Here is a 16,999-nt window from a genome sequence, read left to right on the forward strand (position 1 = left end):
TTGATTCCTTCAGCAGCTTTGCTGCTGCAGCTCAGGCCAGGCCACTACTGATGCTACAGAATAAATTTCTTGACTCAAGAACCTTCCCACAGAAAGGCTCCACCACATTGCTCCTCTTCAGACCCCACTGGAGGAGTCCAGGGCTGCTCACCTGGCCATCTGGGAGGGGCTGCTGGTCCACATCACAGACCAGAAAGGGCTGCTTCAAGTCCAATGTAAGGTTGAGTGGCAGGGAGCAGGTGTTTTTTAAAGCCAAAGGCTTGTACTGCAGAGCCAGGACATCACTGGGTTTCTATGGGAACAGGAGACAAGGAAAAACAACCTCAACTAGCCACAGACCTCCTTCTGCTTCTGCTGCATCTCACATTTTTCAGCCCCAGAAGTGCATACATCACTATTTACCCTTTCTATTTGTTTCTACACTTACAGGATATTTTTCTTTATACCAGATGCTTTTCATGTTTAGAAACCCACAGGATGCTCTGGGGGACAGAGAAACACTCCCATGTACACATGAGGGAACAGGCCCCTGAGAGGAGGCAGCCAAAGGGCACCTGCTCTGCCTCAGTGTTATCATCACTGCAGCTGCAGGATGTCTGGGGGTCCTTTGAAGCAGGTGAGGCTTCAGGAAATGCACAGATCTATACCATATAGCTATACCATAAAGCACCTATGCCGACAGCAAAGAAAGGCAAAGAGACACAGGAGATGATGGGTTTTTTTCCTTGTCAGCCTGAGGAATTCACAGGAATCTCCATTTTTTCCAGCTTCCCTACAGCATCGGTGTACAGACATCATCGTGCCCTGGAGGACCCTCATAAACCTCCCTTTATAGTGCGCAGAGAAACTGGCCTTTCTCTCTCTCCCTTGGCAGTGCAGCTGTAACTGCAATTTTATGTTGGGAATGTTAAATACCAGTCTCATCTCTACAAGCACCTTCACTCACTTCACAAAGTGCCTCAGGAAGGCTAAAGAGGGGCTTTAACACAAGCACACACCACCCTCAGCCATGCTGTGAAATGTCAGGATGCAATCCAGAGACTTACCTTCTCCACCCGGAAACAGAATTGTCTGGCTGATAATTCTATAGAAGGATCAACAAACTTGCAGGCAATGGTTGTTTCTATTATCTTCTCTCTCCTGCTGGCTGATCCAATGGCAGCTGCACACATCACATAATCCTGCATCTCCTGCATGCAAGAGCCACTTGTCACCGGTGGGTGGTGGCAGGGCATCCAGCAAATGCCCTGCATTGGCTCAGCACCCACCTCCCACCACAAGCCCTATTCTTGCCTCAGAGTTACAGTCACTGCCCCCTTTTCTTCCTGTGATGCAGCTTATTTATTCTACACTCAGTTGTCTGTAACACAGCACCCCAATAACCACAAAAGGCACTTGTGAGAAACTCCCTCCCTTCACATGGCTTGTGTTTTACTCCGTGCTTACCCCAGATAAATCACTTGGCACTTGTTTAATTCACTTTCTTTTTGGGCTCCTAGTCTGAGTGTAACTCATTTCTCTGCCCTTCTTTGCTGCCTAAGCATGGAACACTGTTTGCCCCAAAAGAGCAGTATTTTCTTCCACCCCTACTTTGGGAACTGCACTGGGTTTTGGTAGCTGTGGAATCACAATAAAGCCTTAGCTGGTCTGATGGTGGCCAGCGAGGAAAGCAATTGGTGCTGCCACAGAAACGTGTGACCTTAAACCAGTTTCTGGAAGGCCCCATGTCATTTTCCCAGGCAAATGTCAAGGCACTGTGGAACAAGCGCAGGGGAGGGGATCTGATGGTTCCCCAGGCTCAGCCCTTGGTGGGAACCTCACCTGTGTGATGCGGGAGAAGCCTCGCAGCACCATGTCCACAGACTCGCCTGGCTGCAGCTCCATCGACGGTGGCTCCAGCCCAAACACGGTGTTGGTACTTTTGGGGCTCTGGCAATCATCTTCGGCCTTGGGGCTACTGAGGGCTGAGACTCTCTGGCCCTCCTCCTCAGATGGGCTGTGACGTTCCACATTCCAGGAGAGCCGTTGGAAATGGTGGCCCCTGTTTGTTACTTTGAACCAACGAATACAGGGAAGGAGCCTAGAATAGACGATGGAGAATAGTATGGGAGTAGCTATTTCCCTGGTCATCAGTGTTATAAATGAGAGACAAAAGTCTTAATATTCAGCAAAATTTAGATTGTTTTATTTGATATAGAAAGAGCAAGCAGCGCTGGGTAATGTGAGGGGTCACTGCCCACTCCACGCTCCACCGAACCTTGGTTTGCAGCCTCTTCTTATACTGTGGTTTCTCGTTGTAATCAATAATTTTTGGGTTTTTGTTGTCATAAGCAGTGGTTGTTGAATAAATATCCATACACAAATTCACAAAGCTTTTGGCTGATAATCAGTCACAGATAGCCATCCTTGAGATAAGCACCAGAGAAGTTCTGGAAGTCTGGTTTTTGAGATAGGCTGTATTGATCAGACAAAGGCAGGAAGGTCTATTGGGAAGTCTGATTTTGCAACCTGGTAGCCGATATAACTTATTTGGAAAACATAATATAACATAATATAATGTAACATAATACAACACAATATAACATAACAAGGTGATTTCAAAAAGAATTATTTTATCATATAATTTCCTTTATCTAGTGTCCATGCTTCACTTCAGAACTCAGTATTCTGGTTTATGCAAAACCCAATGCTTTTGTGATTAACACGAATCTTTTATCAATTATCACATCAGCTTGCTCCCAATGAGCAATCTGAGGTGGTAATAGCTTGGACACTGTCTTCGTTTCCAACTCTTAATGTGGATCAGAAACAGCGTTTGATAAGCTGCCCTTCTGATGTCATTATTGCAAAGAGAAACATGCTTATAATGGTAATGCAGCATTTTCCAGCCCAGGCTAACGGGACTTGGTGTTTTCCTGCAAACTGTTTGTTCTGGGGTGATTCATACTGTTACAGTATTTTGTATTAATCTGTGCCCAAAAGTTTTACTGAATCTTTGAGATCCTGCACTTTGGGACCTTGTGTGTGGGGGTATGATTGCAGGCATTTCTAAAAGCCAGCTCGGAGGCACTTTCTGGATGATCCCAGCAAGCTGGTAAAAATCGTCTGCCAGCTCCAGGACAGGAAAGCAGGGGAGCAGGGCCTCTCCTGTTCGCAGCACCTTTGGTTTTGACTGGTAGCCATTTGTAGAAACTTTTGCACTTGTAGCCATTTGCAATTAGAAACTGTTTCAAAGTGAACTTTGCAAACTGTGCCGAGCGAGGTGCTGGGCAGAGCAGGGCAGCAGCAGAGCCCACGAACAGCAGGAGCAAGTGGCGGCAGCGGCGCTGCTGAGCCCACACAAACCAGCAAGTTTCCATCTGCCTCTGGAAGTGCTCTGTGGGCTCCTGCCTTCCTGGTGGGGGTTGTCACCCTCCTGTCTCTTTGCTCCCGGGGCCCCTGCTTGCCTGGGAGGCACCATTTTGGAAGGGAAGGGTGTGATGCCATCTTCCCTCGGTCCCTCAGCCACACCGAGGGACCGCCTCATCCGGGCGCCATTTTGGGAACCTCATGTTCTGAGGAAGCCTGCGAGAGCATTCCTTGATCAAGTCAGGACATAAATGTGTTAGGAATCAAGACAATTCAGTGGCCATTTAGCAACTGGTTTCCCTTTCAGTGGCTTTGAGGGTATCTAATGTTATGAATGGTTTTCTATTTTTCCAATTAAACAAACAACAAAGATTAAAAGTAACAACAAATTTTTAATAGTAACAATTATAAATGAATACAATCAGAAGTATTAAAGATGATTACAAAAATTATTGAAACTAAATACCATCCAAGTAAAGTATTACAGTTGTATAATTTGGGATGGATAAAATTTGAGAGTAAGTGTTTTAGTATAATTGAGGTTCGTATAAAGCATAAGCAAAACCCACCGGGGGTACGGGGAGGGGCCTGCCCTTCCTCTCCTACCAAAACATTTGGGCTAACAATCCCACTTATATACTATAGGCTACAAAAGTTTCTAGGAAGCTCCTCCTAGTTTCTATTCCTAAAATCTACGTAACTATACTGCACGGCGCATGCTCTACTAATGGGTTAGGGGGTCTCTTATCCTTTTGAGGGTCTTATTTCCGATGAAGGCTCATCGTCTTCATCGGTGACCGAGGTGTGACCCGCAGGTAGCGCAGTCGCCCTGTGTGACTGAGCAGATGTTTTCCATAACATGACTCTAATTAAGTCCCATGCTTGGAATCATTCCATTTTTGCCAGCTTCAAGGTTGAAGCTGTATTTCTAGATGCTGCTTATCAGACCTCCGTCCTTCTACTATTCTTATCTGACTTTCTTCTAACCTTCTTCTTTGACTCCCAACATCTGGAAGATGTCTTTTGTCCTGTCTCACCCATCTCCCCCCCTTTCACTCGGTAACAATAGTCTTCTATTGATCTAAATACAATTTTGCTAATATAGTTACAATTTAATTAGCACGAATCACATTTATCACATCTAACAACTCTCAACTGGCCATCACATATTTCTAAAGGAATCTCTGCCTTCAGGGAAGGAGTCAGGGCTTTGAACACTGAAGAAGATTTTTTCTTGAAGAACTACAGCAAAACTGCTCCTTGTTGAGACAGGAGGAGAGCTGGGGAGATCTCCTGCCTGAACTGGTATCCCAAGCTGAGCTCTGGGACGAATGGTTTGTCTATGACAATTGTGGTGCCAGTGCCCACAGCCATCAACACAAATGTAGTCCAAAGGCTGTTCCCAGTGAACAGCTGGATAGTGTCAGCAAGAAGCCCAGTGTCATCCAGGGTTGCTGTGCTTGTCACAGGAACCTCATCCCTAGTGGGGATCATTCCTTATCTGGCTTCAATAACATAGCAGTGGGGTTGGCAAGCCTGTAAGACAAGCATAGTATGCATGTAGGATAAATGTGATTCGTGCTAATTAAGTTGTAACTATATTAACAAAATTGTATTTAGATCAATAGAAAGGCAATTATTACAGAGTGAGGGGGGAGATGGGTGAGACAGGGCAAAGGACATCTTCTAGATGTCGGAAGTCGAAGAAGGATGTTGGAAGAAAGTCAAACAAGAATAGTAAAAAGACGTAGGTCTGACAAGCAGCATCTAGAAATAGAAAGTTTTGACCTTGAAATGGGCCAAAATGGGATGATTCCAAGCATGGGACTCAATTAAAGTCTTGTTATGGAAAACATCTGCTCAGTCACATAGTGCGCCTGCGCTACCTGCGGGTCACACCTCGGTCACTGATGAAGACGATGAGCCTTCATCGGAAATAAGACCCTCAAAAGGATAAGAGACCCCCTAACCTATTAGTAGAGCATGCGCCATACAACATAGTGGCGTAGATTTTAGGAATAGAAACTAGGAGGAGTTTTCTAGAAACTTCTGTAGCCTACAGTATATAAGTGGGATTGTTAGCCTGGATGCTTTGGTACGTGAGGAATGGCGAGCCACTCCCCGTACCCCCGGTCGGAGGGGGGCTCCTCCCCGGTCGGTTTTGCTTATGCTTTATACGAACCTCAATTATACTAAATTACTTACTGCCAAATTTAGTAGAATCTTAAATATGTGCATTTTGATTGTTTAATCTCCAGTACTTTGTCATCTCCAATACTTTGATTGCATTCATTTTGTTACTATTAAAAACTTACTATTAAATTTAATCTTGTTGCTTGATAAATTGGAAAAATAGAACATCATTCATAACACAGCCTAGTGTCTTGTGGCATATAAGAAAAGGAAAGACTAAAGAGGGGAGGATAAAAATCGTAAAGGCTCAATATCCCTAAATTTAAGCAGCAGTATCAGGCAACAGCAGAGCTTATACAACCTGTATTTCCCCTTCCTCTTTGCTCTTTAAACAACCAATGAACAAAACATTTTAAGCTCCCCTTACGAACGTATTTCCCCTCAGAACTTGCCTAACCCGAACGTATACATCCTTGTCAGCCCTAGTAAGAGCACCTCCCATGACTGTCCCTGATCAAAAGGGATTCCCACTCACAGGACAAAACAATCCCAACAATCCTGAACCCCAGGCGCCTGCCCACCAACTCCCTCTCCGGCGGGTCCGGGTACAGGTCTCGAAAAATGTCCCGTGGGCGTCGTCAGCCAAAACTGGTCCTCATGCCGCTTGGAGGGTGCCAACTCTCCCTTCAGCGAGCCCTGATATAAGTCCGGTCTCGCTTTAGGGTTGTGGCTGAGCCAAAGGCGTCTTCTTTCCTGGGACAATGGTGCAGCCAATTTGTCCCAGGAGTCGCTCACAGAGACTCTTCCTGTACTTGTCTGGGCACCCCTTGAAGCGGTGCACTTCAATGGGTCTCTCTGGGAGCGACCTGTGCTTTCGGAGCCCGGAGCACGCTTGCTAAAAACAAAAACTGTCTGACGAAAGAGACAAAGGACCCGTCTTTGTACGGAAATCTGAGGGAAAGTTTATTGGGTCTTGAAGGGAGTCCAGGATCTGCAGTTCGCTGATTCCCACTTTCACGATCGAGGGGGCACTGAAGGGGGAAGGAGGAGGGATCGAGGGTGGACTGAGGCGGAAACGAGGCAGGATCGAAGGGAGAACAAGGCGAGAGCGAGGGGGGAACGAGGCGGGATCGGGAGCGGACGGAGGCGGGACCGAAGGAGAGACCAAGGCCCGCCCAGCTCCACCGCCCTCGGGCCCCGGCCCGGCCCCGGCCCGCCTGTCGGGTGCCGTGGTTGCCCGGTAACCGCGAACGCGGCCCCACCGTCTGTGACGGCTTTGCGGCCTCAGCTCCCGCAGAACGCGCTCCTGGCCCGCTGTTGGCAGCCTGAGCGTGTGCGGACGGCTACACTGCGCCAGTCGCCAAGCGAATTGTTCTCAGAGCATTGGTCTCTGTGAGTCCTGAGCTCGCAGAGCATTGGTCTCTGCGGGCTTGTCCTGAGCTCGCAGAGTATTGGGCTCTGCGGGCTTGTCCTGAGCTCGCAGAGCATTGGGCTCTGCGGGATTGTCCTGAGCTCGCAGAGTATTGGGCTCTGCGAGCGAGTCCTGAGTTCGCAGAGCATTGGGCTCTGCGAGCGGGTCCTGATCTCGCAGAGCATTGGGCTCTGTGAGCGAATCCCGAATTAGGTTTGAAGGTAAAGGTTGACTAACGTTGTACTTTTTGGTTTTGTCACATCTGTGCTCTGAAGAGAATGCCAGAGGGAAATACAGGATGTGAATAATGCCAGTCTTCGGGTACAGCAGTTCAGTGGCATGTACAGCTGAGTGGATGTACAATAGATGGTCTACTGATGGGGCTTTTTTTTCACTGAAGAAAAGCAACATTTCCTAAATATATTCGTCTATACGTTTTTCCCTCTAGTGATTACTTACCTGCTTAAAGATGAATGAGTTCTGTTCAAGTTTCAGCGGGTTATTATGATCTGGTTACCAAAATTATTAGGGAGATGCCTCTGAATTAAGGTGCAAACGAGACCATTTGCCAAAGTCAAAAGCCTGGATTTTATGTAACAGTAAATGTGAGGAAGAGAGAGAGAAAAATAAATAGAAAAAGGAGGAGTGGGGGAAGGGGGGTTGGGAAGGGGAGGGAGAAAGAGAGTGACAGAGATGATTAAATAGAAATTATCACCTTACCTCCCTGCAGTGGGACAAGATTGACTCTGTCTCTTGTTACTTTCAAATAATAGAAAATCTTTAGCACCAGTACATCCTTTGAGTCTGCCATGAATTGGGTTCTGTATTTTCAGATCTGTTGTGTTACTTTGCATCCCATGCAGTCATCTGGTTCAAGGCCTCAGGCATGGGTCTGGGGGCACTTTGATGGGTTATGACACCTCCTCAGCTGCCCCTTGTCGGAGAAGGGAGACGCGGACACCATATGGTCATCAGCAAATTCTCGTTTATTGATACGCAGAGTGGCGATTAAATACAATGCTTAATTAGCTCATGCATAGTGCAAAATCTGAGCTCATCATTGGTCTAGATGTGCTGCTTAGCTAAGCACTTCGGCATTCATGTTTTTCTCAATTCTGCGTGCCTTCCTTATCTCAAGGACACTGTATCCGTGAGACTGAGGCTTACTTTGCTAGCCTCACCAAGTTGATCTGACTATGGCCTTTTTCTCCCAGCCATTCCTGCACCAGGCTCTCTACAGCCCCTCATGGGAATCCCCTGGATGGGGCCTTCTGGGCTGGGCAGTTTTAGAGCTGAGCCAGTTTGTGGGAGGGAGGATGGGTGTCCACTGCCTATTACCAGAGGTTATGCCATACCCCCAAAATTTCCTCCTTCTCCCTCTGTTGATGGGAGGTTTGTGTGCAAAGCTGGCCTCAGCAGATGAGTCTGTGCCTATGATTTGCTCAGCCTGAACCCAGACAGGGCTGATTTTCAGGACAGCTGCTGGGTTTGGCTTTGTTGTGGATACATTTTTCTCCCTCAGCCTTGTTTACTTCTCCCCAGACCTGAGAGAATAGGACAACAGAGTCCCCTTTATCTTGTCTCAAGTTCCCTTAGGTGGCTTAACTCACAGTCCAAACTTCCAGTCAGGAGGCATTTTCAGGGAGGGGTGGGCTTTGGTGGTCACAGCTTCATTATACAGTTTTTTCACAATGGGCAGAAAGTCCTTTCTAACAATATTTAAGCCATTAGCTGTAACATTCCAGTCTCTCAAGTCTTGTGAGGAGCAGCTAAGAGAGTAGAGGTTGTTTAGCCTAAAGAAGAGGAGGTCAACTCAAGCTATTTTAAAGTAATATTTAAACTACAGCTTTGTCTGTTCTAACTATTATTAATGTTCAGATTTTTAGCTCCGGGTTTCAGTATGATCCATCTTGGAATTGCAAAACGTAGCCATATAGTTCAAAGAAAGTCCAACTAGACGCCTTAGGAAACTGGCTGCTTACGCCAAACAAGCACTTAGCTACTTTCAAAGAATTTAAAATTTGTAGCACCAGTATATCCCTTGAGTCTGCCATGAATTGGGTTCTGGATTTTCAGAGTTCCATTGTTGCTCCTTCCAGTTTTGTTGAGGAATTGTCACTCATCTGTGACATCCTCCCACCAAAATGGCTTCTGCATTCCCGGAGAAGTCATCGACACCTCGTCTTTTGTCCAGGGAAAGACTGAAGTCTTTTACTGTAAGTACCCACTGGGGCCGTGTTAAGGCTGGAAACTCCCCTCGTGTCCCTCCTCTCCCTGCCCTGCCTGTTGTCCAGCAGCACTGTGAAGCTGCAGACCCCTCCCCACCTCTTTGTGCCGTTCTCCTGTGGGTGGGGGCTGTCCTGGTGCAGTAGGGAACACCGTGTGCTGCTTCAGGGACACTCCAGCATCTTGCCTGGCTGTGCCACCGGAGCCAAGTTAAACCAATGTACAGCTGAAGCCCTCAGCATGTGCTTCTCTCCCTTTCCCTTTGTCACAGTAATTCCTCCTGTCAGGCTGGACACTCACCTGTGCTGCTCTGACCAACCTGCCCTTGGGCGTGTGACGTGGGGGGGAAGCTCAAACTCTGCCCAAAGACTTGAGAGACAAGGCTGGTCCCAGCTAGAAGAGGTTCCAAACCAGCTGCTCTCTCTCATCTCCTGTGTGGGGCACAGATCCAGCCCTGCAGACAGCAGTGGAGTCAGGGCCACAAAGGTTCCCTGGCTGGCTGCAGCTCACTTGACTGAAGATGCCCCACTACTGAGGCTCTGTCAAGGAGATCCCTTTGGTTTCTTCTGTGGAGGGGTCTGTGAGCCAAGAAGGAGAACACAAATGCTAATTAACAGAGAGAACTAAAACTTGGACACCTTCCTGTGCACCTCACTCTTGGGCCAACTTTGCTTTCATGCATCTCTTGGACTCTCTCAGCAGTGCTCTCTCCTCGCTGTGAGTTTTGAGTGTTGTGCAGGGATGGAGTTAGGGGAGTTCTGAGAGCTAGCTCCTCCCCACTCTCTGAAAAGGTCACTGCCTCAATCCAATGAAACTAAAGAGGAAACAAATGCCCAAAGAGCAGAAATCCCCAAATATGTCACATCAAATCACGGAGAAGCTAATGGCACAGAGCCATGTGGTTGGAGTATGTGTGTTGCACTCTGTATTATTAGTTTACTGATGCTAAGTATTTCAGCAGGTAACTTCCAGGGCTTCTGGAACTGTCCTAGACGATGTGATCACAAATTATTCACCAGTGCCACTTGTTCAAGTAAAGCCTTTCTGAACAAGCGCATCTCTGAGGCTCTAGCTGGGTTTTTTTGCCTTTCAGCTGCTTCCCTCCAGATTCCTGAGGGAGAAGTTTCTCAATGTGAAGAAGAAGGCCAGCAATGGGGCGAGTTTTCTGCCCAGAATTGGCCCATTTCTACCCATGAGTGGAACTAGTCAAAAGGTAGCCTTTTCCTGTTCTTTTCTTTTCTGTTTGATGTGAAGTTTGAAGAGGGCGTGTGCTTTTGACAGGCTTGCCTCCAGCAAAATACCTCAGTGTCTAGGTCCTGTTGTCATTGCAAACTGCTGGTGGTGGTGGACTTGGAGTCCTGATCTGCACTAAGCCAACACAAATAACCTCTGCTGAAGCTGCTGGGATTTGTTGGAGTGTAGCTGCCATTGCTAAAACAACAGGGGGAAGGCTGGGGACACAAAAGGCACAAAATTACCATTTGCCATTCTCCTGCTGAAATAGCCACCTCTTGCTTTGGTGTGGTCACCATCAAGAGCTTGGGGTCATAGGATTCCCTCCAGAGTGGCAGCATTGGCCTTTGAAGGCCGAGGACCTGCAGTAATTCCTTCAGATTTAACAAAACTAATTGCATTAACGCCTTGGGTTGGAACAATGTGTAGGGACTCTGATGGGATGTTAGATTTTGCAGGCTGCCAGATGTACAGGGGATTTGCCCTGGGCAGAGGGGAATGGCTGTGCTTTATCTGGATCAGAGCCTACTTAGAGGTGTGTCTAAAGCTGCTTTTCTTGCAGGACTGGCTCAGTATAAAGCACAGACGAAATGGGTAGGTGACCGAGGTGGGCTGTTGAGCAGGAAATTGGCAGTAAGAGACATGTAACAAACTGGTTAAGGATTGCCCTGGAGAGGGGCCTTAGGAACACCTCAGAGAGGGGCACAACTAAGGGACAAGCGTGCTGCAGCCACTCCCTTCAGCAGACTGAGTCTCCTGTGAGGTCACACAGGAGACCTGCTTGTGTCTCTGGACTGACAGCAGTGTGGCTGGAGAAAGCAGACAAAGCAGGGGAGAGTTTTCTCAAAGCAATGTCTGCTCCAGAAGCATTTGCTGTTGTGTCCTTCCACACGTGCCTCTACAATCGTATCAAATAAGACAGCAATACTAGGTTACAAGAAAGCACCCATTTAAAGCTCATGGAAAAAGGAGATAGCAATTCTACTCTTACCCAAGTTGCTGCTAAAAGAACTGAACCTTATCCTCATTCAGCATTCACCTCATTTGTCTTTTTCCCAACTTTTGTGTTACTTTATGTTTGCCTTTACCTCTGTTAGAAACGCACTAACGTTTAAATACAAGTATAGGGGACAAAATCATCGAAGCAAAAGAAAACTGTTTATTAGTAACGATTCAGCTGAGCCAGGCATCTCTTGCTCCCACCCCAGACAAACAAACACACCCTCCAATCTTTCTATCCCCTTTATACCTGGCTAGAGTGGTCCCTGTCCCCTTTGCCATTGGATGGGTACTCGGGAACTCAAATTCTCTCCCGACCGCCAACTTTCCTGCCCCCTCCCCTCTCATCCTGCATCTTTTTAGTCAGGTCTTCAACCCCATCCCTCTCCCAGCTCAGCAACATGCAACAAAACAACCAGAACAAACCCAAACACATAGAACCAACAACTTTCACTCCTTCACTTAGTAAAATTTGGCTTCAGCAAAATATCACCTCATCTCCCACACCTCCTCTGGTACTGTTCTCTTTTTACTGATGTCTAAGTTCTAGATCAAAAAAGATATTTGTAGTTATGTGGGCCTCAGTTTCTTAGAGTAAGGACATCCCAAAATTGTTTCCCATGGAGTCTGATGTAAAATCATGGGTTTTACTTACTCCATGAGTGCTCAGTCAGTGCCCCAGAGCTCTGTGACTCCGTGGGCACAGAGATGTGCTTAAGGTAAGTGCTGCCTGCCATTCTGGAGAGAAAACCTGCAGAAATACATGCCAAAAGAGCAGCTTGGCTTGAGCCTGCTCTGTGTGGCCCAGCAGCTCATGATCAGCTCAGAGCTGAGCTACTGTTTCCCCAGTGTGGCCTGGGCAGACGTGCTCGCCCAGAGTCTGTACTTCACTGGGGCTCAGTGTAAAAGTCTCCTTCATCAACCTTCTTCCCAGCAGCTGAACCTCTCCCTGCTCTCTCTTGCCTCTCCAGTTGCCGTCAGTTCTCCAGAAACAGAGCTTGTTCCAGGTTTCCCCACCAGAGCTGGTATTTGAGAACTTCGTCACTCATGAGGTCTCTGAAATGTTATTGTCTCTCGTAAATAAGGACAAGGTAAGTGCTGGGACATGGAGCTTTAAGACTGTGCTGAGAGAGGAGAGTGGTGTCATTCCCATAGTGTACAGCAAAGCAAGTTATCTGCTGCAGCACATCCAGAAGAAAATGTCTCAGCGCCTTTGTCCTGCAAGATGGTGGAAATCTTCCTGTGCAGGGAATTCTCGCCTGATTTTGGCAATGCATTGATGGTATCTATCCCAAAGGAGTTTCCTTCTCTTGAAAGCTCTGGATTGATAGGAATGTACCTGCTCTCATGCTTTGCCTTGAGTGTATACCACATCCTGTGTCTCCTTGGCTAATCTTGGCTCCTGGTAGGAATCTCTGTCTCTCTCAGCCTGTTTGGCTCCCTTTGTGCAGCTCACCGTCAAGGCTCAGAGGCTGAGTCTTCTCCACTTGATGCTGCAATCACTTATCATTAATGGCATTGGCAGTGCAGGAAAAGTGTTCTGAAACAGCCCTGGAATCAGATTTGTGCAGCAGAAGCAGCAGGAGGCCTTTAGGTGCCACTTCAGGTTCTTGCTAAGCTTCATCCGGCTCTGCTCAGATTTTCCAAACACAGTGTGGTGCTCTGCTTTCCCTTTGGAGAACCACAGCACATGCAAAGCCATGTGCGCCTGGAGGTTTTCAGCTTCACTTGAAGAAATGGTGATTGTTTTGCAGTTTCCCAAGAGAGTTGAGAGCAAAAAAACTTGAACAATGTCAGCAGTTGTGTTCCACTGTAAAGAGGAAAACTGAGACCATTTGAATTTCAGTCAGGGAAACATTTTCTCAAATGAGGCTTGTGCCAAGAGTGGGCTTGTGGGAAGAGACAGGAGGGTCTCAAAATCATCTGGTTTAGACTTTTTGAGAGCATTTTGGTGCTCAGGCTCGATATCTATGTGCTAGAAAACGCATGTTTGCTGTGTCTGTGTATTCCAGAGGGCAGAACCTGTCAGGAATGCCCAGCAGCCCAGCTTGCCTGCATAGGCAGCAAGAACCCCTGGAGAGCCAAGACTGGCTTTTGATACTGGAACCACACTGTGAGTCAGTGCTGGTCATGTTCCCTCCAGGCAGAAAATGCCTTGGAAGCCCATAGTCGATAGGCACAGCCTGTGTTTCTGTCACCTTTGGCAAGCTGACTGCTCTCATCGTTTTGTGATTCTTCCTTGCTGCTTTACTGCCCATTTAAATTCTCTTTGTCATCTCCTTGGTTTAGGGGTTGTCTTGCTGTGTTCCTTCTTTTGCTTTTCAGGTTTGCTTTTATTCCCAGTAAGGCCACAGAGTTTGGTCTCCTCTCTTGCTGATCTGCCCACATGACTGTATCCCCAGAAGTGCCCTGCCCAAACCTGATCTGCTAGCAGGGAATTTCTTCCTTCCCCCAGGATAATGTGCTGTTTTGCTTTCAGGCAGCACATTCCCCCTTTGGAACACGACTGTATGGCTGTGTGTGGGCACATGCCAGCAGGTTTTTTTGGCCTTGTTGAATATGAAGATGACTTGGTTCAGGTGCTCTGTCTCCATCCTGCTGGTGCTGACCTGCTTGGCCCTTCCTTCCCACCAGGTTTTTTTGGCCTTGTTGAATATGCAGATGACTTGGTTCAGGTGCTCTGTCTCCATCCTGCTGGTGCTGACCTGCTTGGCCCTTCCTTCCCACCAGGCATTGCCCTACTGTCCCTGGCCAAAATGCTGGGCGCAGACAGAAGGGATTCAAGTTGACCCCTGTGAATTATGTGCCTTTACCGCCACAGCTTTGGAAAAGGGGTCACCAGGGCATGGACAGTTCTCCTCTCGTCCTGTTTCCACCAGTTGCATGATCATTGTTTCATGTCTTTCCTGCAGTTTCCTCGGCCGGTGAAGGTCTCCATGGAGAGATCACCTCATTTTGAGCTGATGTGCCCCAATGATGTGTTCCACATCGTGCCACCAGGCACATCTTCCCCTTTGCGCATCCGCTTCACCCCCGACGAGATGAAGGTGAGACTGGAGGAGCCAAACCTCAGAATTATCTCCAAAGCCATTGTTTTCCCTGCACTCTGGCAACGGCCCATTCCATGCTGTGGGCTTTAGCTCCAGGCTGTGGGCAGGCAGCCTGCAGCCACTCACACCTTGGCATGTGGTGTCAGGCACTGCACGCAGGCCTGACAGGCTCTGCCTCCTCTCCTTGCACATTGCTCAGCATTCCCGAGGGAAGATGAATGGGGAACAGTATGAAAATGACAGAGGGGTGTGTAGCCGTGGAAAGGGGTTTTAACCCTTTAAGTGCGGCGCAAATAAGATGCACAGCTACATGGTGGTCTGTCATGACAGAAAGAAAGAGACAAGTTTATTCAGAAACACACTTGTTTTTATAGCATGACTCGCAACCCCAAGAGTAGAGGAAAGGTGATTGGTTCAGAGAGAAGACACCCCATGCTTAGGGCCTGGTCACGTACCCCAACAGGTGTTCTATCTTGTTCTTAATTCCTTTTTATTTTGACCAAATTATCACCCTGGGAGAAATTCTCCCTAGCCTTGAGCTGGACCAGCTCATCGGCTGAGAACAGAGCTGAAAAGCTCCAGCCTGGAGTATTTTTCAGGCTGTAATTTTCTTACTTTCTCAATATGTGTCCCACAAGGGGTGTTGATGGATGTTCGGCCATCTCTAGGTACAGTGGAAAGGGTTTAATTATTATGGAAAACACTAGAGGAACAAAGAGGTCAGAGAGCTTTCCTCCTTCCTGACTGGCAACTGCTTGCCTGCCTCACCCTGGGCTGGAGCAAAGACGGTGCTTTTGCACAGCCTCTGTTCTCCAGCCTTGCAGTTGTGCTGTCCCAGAGCCCAACTGACCACGACACAGCTGCAAGGCCAGGGCAGAGGATGTGCTGTGCCCGTGAGCCCAGCCTGGCACAGGCACACTGAGCTCTAGGGGCCCTTAGCCAGCAGGAGGTTGGTGAGCTGCAGGGGACTTGGCCACCTGCTTGAAAGAGCTCGTGTAGGGCAGGTACAACCTGCAGGCAGATCTGTGAGCCCAGAGCCTGTGGCAGTGACACTGCTGTGGCTCTGTGTTCATGCCTGTCACTGTGGTTCCTCTGTCAACTGGCACCCATTCTGTGCCAAAGGAGCTTTTATGTGGAGGTTTGAATACCAGTGCTGAGGCCCTGGCAAGTCAGATCTCAGTGCTGTGATCTGGAGGCTTTATCATGCAGAAGGCTTTAGGACTTGGCATCATGGAAGGCAGGAAGCCTTGCAGGGAAACAAAGAGAGGCTCTTTCCAACAGCATCCCGCTACCTCTTAGCACTGTTCTTCTCCTGACTTGGTTGGAGAGGCAAAGTTAGAGTGGAGTTCTGAGCCAAGTGATGTTTTTACACCAGGTCAGAGGTGCTTTGGGTGCAGCTGTTTTCTCATCTTCCTTTTGCTGCTTAGAGTCAGTTTAACACTTTGTCCTATTCTCAAACAGCAGGAATAGAAGCCCAAAGAGGAATGTCCTGTGTTCCCTAGCTCCATGTTCCTTAGAAGGGACTTAGGAATTATTTAATATCATTAAAATTTAGAGCAAAAATTGTGGTGGCCTAGGGCAGTTCTTTGTATGACCCAAGTGACACAAGAGCTTAATGCCACCGAGACAGGTTTTGCAAAGTGCACTGGTGCCTTTCAAATGTGACATATTAGTAGAACTTAGTCTTCATTTTGGGGTGGAATAGGTGAATTGATGCCCTTGAAGGGTTATAGGAAATGGGTTTTTTTCTGCCATGGGGATGCACTAAATGCCCTGTGCTGAGCTAGTTTCTTTTCCTGCAGAATTATTGCCACGAGCTCGTCTGCCTCACTGCAAGGGAACGGATAGTTGTGCCAATTCGGGCCATTGGTGCCCGAGCTATCCTGGACTTCCCCGACCAGCTGGACTTCTCGGAGTGCCCAGTCAAGTACAGCACCCGGAAGACTCTGCTGGTTCACAACATCGGGAACCTGGCAGCTGATTACCAGCTGAGCACCCAGAGGTGAGGCAGCTCATCTGTCCTTGTGCAAAACCCCTTTGGGAGACAACAGAGCTGGTCAAGAGCAACAAAAGGAACCGGAGCATCGGAGCTGCTGCCCTGCAGCCCTGGCTGGAAATGGGCAGGACATGTGGGGCAATTTGCTCTTGCTTCCCGTGTTTTATGCAGGATGCAGCCTTTGAGCTTTCTCTGTCCCAGATTTCCTGCAGGCTGCTGGAACATGTTAGTAGCTGGCTTGCACCTTCCTGGGCACAAGCAGCTTCTGAAATGGTTACTCCCCACTGTCAGCCAAATAGACCCATTCTCTGGGAGGCCACAGGCACGTGGCTTTCCAGTGGTCCCAACATGAGCTATGTTTGGGCAGCCGGTGCAGGTCCTGGTACTTAAAGCTGATCTGATTTCCCTTGTCAGCTGAGGACATCAGTGACCTCTTCTGTTCTATGACAAACCTTTGAAAGCCAGTTGAAAATTTCAAAGGGATGATTTAAATCTCTGAATAAGGTCTTTCCCCCTTTCTTTGAGATTTCTTTTTAAATACTCCGAAGTTCCTGTGTTTCTGCTGCTTTTTCATTTTGGTTTGTGTTAAATGTTTGCCAAGAG

The sequence above is a fragment of the Sturnus vulgaris genome, chromosome 12, assembly GCF_052056855.1.
Source record: "Sturnus vulgaris isolate bStuVul1 chromosome 12, bStuVul1.hap1, whole genome shotgun sequence".
In the NCBI taxonomy this organism is placed as follows: domain Eukaryota; kingdom Metazoa; phylum Chordata; class Aves; order Passeriformes; family Sturnidae; genus Sturnus; species Sturnus vulgaris.